The sequence below is a fragment of the Tupaia chinensis genome, unplaced genomic scaffold (genome assembly GCF_000334495.1).
Source record: "Tupaia chinensis unplaced genomic scaffold, TupChi_1.0 Scaffold000251_1, whole genome shotgun sequence".
NCBI lineage: Eukaryota > Metazoa > Chordata > Mammalia > Scandentia > Tupaiidae > Tupaia > Tupaia belangeri.
In genome coordinates this window covers 4,556,043-4,560,600 of record NW_006159731.1, presented here as the reverse complement: position 1 = coordinate 4,560,600, position 4,558 = coordinate 4,556,043, and positions in this window count along the sequence as shown.

Here is a 4,558-nt window from a genome sequence, read left to right as displayed (position 1 = left end):
TCCTCTTTTAGATCTTGCATGAATTTCCTCACCTCCTGGAACTCGACAACTTCTTTCTCCATCCTCTTCAGCAGTTCATTGTCTCTCTTCTCTTCCATCTCTGTTAGCTTTGCCATTATGAATGCTCTGAATTCTTAATCAGACATTTCCATGATTTCCATTGGACTGTGTGTGGATGACGCGGAGGTATCCTTTTCCCTTGTGGGAGAGATATTTTCTTGCTTCTCCATATTTCTTGTGGCCCTGCAGCGATTTCTAGTCATCTCGTGGATGGTTGATTTTGTCCCAAACTTGGAAGTTCAATCTGAGAGTCGAGGAGTGAAGGAAACAGAAAGAGAGAAACAACAGCAACAACAGACAAAAACAAACAAGAAACAGTAAAAGAGGAGGAAAAAACGAAGAGAAAAACTTTTCAATAAAACTTAAAAAATTAATATTTTTAAAAAATTTCAGTAGAACCCAAAAATTAAAAAACCGTGCAGTGCACATGCGTGCCATGCAAAATTCTAAAAAGCAAGAATTTTTTATAAAGAGAGAAGACAGAAACAGAGGTAGAGAGAGACAAAGACAGGTACAGAGACAGGAGGCCTGAAAGGGGTCTTCCTACCACACGAGTTTTGTGTGCTGGAGGCTGAATTATCAGTGGGAATCTTCAATTCTGTTTCACCAAAATGGCTAGATCACAGGAGCAATGAAGCTGTGTGTCTTCCTGTTTCTGTGTAATTTTAACATATCAAAATAAACCAAAATATTCCTCTGGGACATCTAGGGGTCCTTTTGAAAATTCTAAAATTTAGTTTGAGGTCAAAAGACTTAATTTGGAACTTTGGGAGTTTTGTCAAATATCGAAGGTACAAAGTACTAGAGGAAACCAAAGCCTTTTACCCAAACATTTTGCATCCTGGCCTGTTATTTTAAATTAAGGGCTCTTAGGGCCGACAGGTATCGTGGTTGTTAAGGTGCTGGACTCCCACATAGCCAACCACAGTTCAAGTCCTGGACCTGGTGGCTTGATTTCTCACTTTCCCTTTCTTTCTCTATTTGTCACTCCGTGGTAAAATTAAAAATAAATAATAATAACAACAAAATAAAATGAAGTAAAAATAAATAATTAATTAATTAATCTTTAAAAGAAATTAAAGACTCTTGATAGTCAGTAAAGCCTTGCAAGAGGCTTTACTTTGACCATCTCTTACTTTCTCTAAGCCTGAACAGTTGACTTCCATTCCACCCCTGAAATGTATTTATCTAATCACAGAGAAGAACAAGAATGTTATCATACCTGGATGGGCGTCTGTTAAGATTACAGTGTCTGCCTCTGTGTCTTATTCAAATTCCAGAGAGAACTATTTGGGGTGTTTTGTTTTGTTTTGTTTTGTTTTGTTTGAGAGGTTTTTGCTGTAGGGCGCATGCGCTTGCCAGACAGACAGAGAGAGACAGAGAGATAGAAAGCGAGAAATCACTCCCCAGAGGGGATGGCCATGCCGCAATCCCTTCTCCTCCATCCTCCTCTCGGGATCTTGGGCACGCACGCACACGCGCCCGGTGTGAGTTTAAGCCACTGGGTCCGGGACTCAAACCGTGGTCGACTATGTGGGAGTCCAGCGACATAGCCATTAAGCCAACTGCTGGTCCCCAGAGAGAACTATTTGTAAGTTAATTTCAATTTCTTAGATCCATTTATTTGCTCCCCAATAATCATTTTTTAGTTCTCAAAAGAATTGCCCACATACCCCATCTTCCCCCTTTCCTATGAAGAAGGGTGTTATAAGCTGACATACCTGGAAAACTGAATTATCACACTCCTGTGATTTCCCCATTAATGTTAAAATTCTAGTCTTTAGGGGCTGACAGGTGGCATAGTGGTAAGGGCTCTGGACTCCCATTTAGCTGACTGTGATTCGACTCCCAGACATGGCAGCTTGCTTTCTTGCTTTCTCTCTCTCTCTCTCTCTCTCACACACACACACACACACACACACACACACACACACTATGTCCCTCTCTGGTCAAGTTAAAATGAGTAAATAAATGGATTAAAAAACTTAAATAAAATAATTCTTTAAAAAAATTTCCATTCTTCAGTCACTTGTTTTATATTTTCACTTCATTTCAGAACAACTAATCCATCTACTTAGGACAAACCCATTTTTTTTATTTTAAATTTATTTATTTACATTCATTCACTGTACATCATTTCAGTATACAAAATGTGTATACTGGGTGTGACAGGACCCAGCCCGATGGCAGGAGGAAACACAGGAAGCAGGAAGTGAGTCCAGTGGCGACATCCATGGTCCCGAGCTGCTCCTTTGGCGCCTTGGAATGGATCTGAATGCGCAGCACCGGGAGTCGCCAGGGCTGGGCCTGTCATGCTCCCCAGGAGCAGCAGTGTGAGGATGGACATGACTGCACCGAGCAAACCCCAACTTGCAGCCCGCGGAGCCCAAGGTCAGAAAGATTCTTTTTTTTTTTTTTTTAATAATTATTTCATTTATCTTTATTTATTTATTTACTTATTTTAATTTGATCGGAGAGGGACAGAGTGATAGAGAGACAGAGAAAGTGAGAAAGCATGTCGCCAGGTCCAGGACTCAAACCATGATCACTCATGTTAACCACCACTCCACCTACCAGCCCCACCATTAGATTCTTTTTTTTATGATGTGTGTTTCCTCTTTCAGATCCTGCAAGAACTTCCTCACCTTCTGGATCTTGTTGTCTCTTTTCTCGTGCATCTTCTGAAGTTCATTTTCTCTCTTCTCTTGCATCTCTGTTAGCTTTGTCACTAGGAATATTTTAAATTCTTTATCTGACATTCCCACAAGTTCCCTTATATTGTCTGTGGACAATGAGGAGTTATTCTTTCCTCTTTAGAGAGAGATATTTTCTTGGCTTATAATATTTCTTGTGCCTTTGTGGTGGTTTCTGGTCATCTGATGGATTATATGTTTTTTCCTACTTTTTGGAGTTAAATCTGAGTACTCAGAGGCGTGAAGGAGGAGGTGATCTGCAATCTCTAAGAAGTACAGTTTTTCTCTCTTGGCACAACAGATCCCATGAAAATTGAGGATTACTCGGATCCTAAAAGTATTCAGATATTTGACTACTGTGCACCTAGACATGTCTAGAAACTCAGTGCACAGAGGCTAAGCAGAAAAGTGAGAAAGGAAAGAAAAAGGAAAAGAAAAAAAAAAAAGAGAGAGAGAGAGAGAGAGAAACAAACAAGACAAAAACTCACCAGAGAGAGAGAAACAGACAGTGAGAGGGAAAGTGAAAAATCATCGCCCCCACCAGGGCAATGGGCATGTCACAATCCCTTTTCCATTCTCCTCCTGGGATCCTGAGCACACATGCACATGTGTGCAGCGTGATTTTCAAGCCACCAGGTCCAGGACTTGAACTGTGGTCAGCAATTTGGGAATCCAGCAATGTAACTGCTATACCATCTGCTGGCCTCTTTTTAGAATTTTTTCTTGCTTTACTTTTACTTTTCACTTTACTTTTTCTTGAATTTATAAATTCAAGTCCTTATCTGCAAGTCTAACCCCAAATTTGCATTTTCAAAAGCACACCTCTAAGTGAAACAAGGTAGAAAATTCACATTTCAGGAACCCACAGGTGGTGTGGTGGCTAAGGGATTGGACTCCCACCGGGCTGGCCAAGATTTGAGTCCCAGACCTGGTTGCTTGTTGTCTCTCTCCTCTTTTCTCTTCAAATTGAAGAATAATAATAATAAATTAAATTAAATAATTCTTTAAAATAAAAAATTTGCATTTCAAAGGCACAGAGATATATGATATCAAAAGTGAAGTCTGTTATGCACATTTAAACTAGCAATTTTTCTAAGAGCTATTTTAGTGACTTAAAGGAGATGCTCTTACAAATGAAATTTCCTTGATTAGAGTAGTGACTTCTGGATGTAGCCAATTAATCTACTGGGCAAAGAAAGGGTTTCCTATGCCAATGGAGTAGGATAGTAGCATCTCAAAAACACAGATAAAAACGTGAGTTTTTACTGATACGGGTTGGCAGGTATCATCTAGGAAAACTTAAAATGGATGCCAAAGTAGCAAAAATCACAGAAAGTACTGTAGGATTTTACTAAGAGATATACACGTGGCCTAGAAGAAAATTCAGAAGCCCGCTCAAAATGCTTTGATAACTTAGTCAATTATCTCGTGGCAAACTGCCATTTACTATCAGTTTGTCTTACCCAGTCAAGACTTTGAGGTCTTTCTTTCCTAAACACATTAAAGAAAATGAAAAGTTGGAGCCAGCGGGTAGCGTGGTGGTTACAGTGTTGGTCTCCCACATGGTCAGCTGTGGTTTTAGTCTTGGACCTGGCAGCTTGGAAATCATGCCAGGCACGTGTGCACAGCTGCCCAAAATCCCAGGAGGAGAATGGAGGAGAAGGGATTGCAGTGTGGCTGTCTCCCCTGGGGATGATTTCTCACTTTCCTTCTCACTATCTCTCTGTTTTCCTGGTGACTCCATGTGCCTTATGGGAAAAAAAAAAAAAAAAAATTAGAAAAAAAGCCTGGAAGCCTGAGTTTTC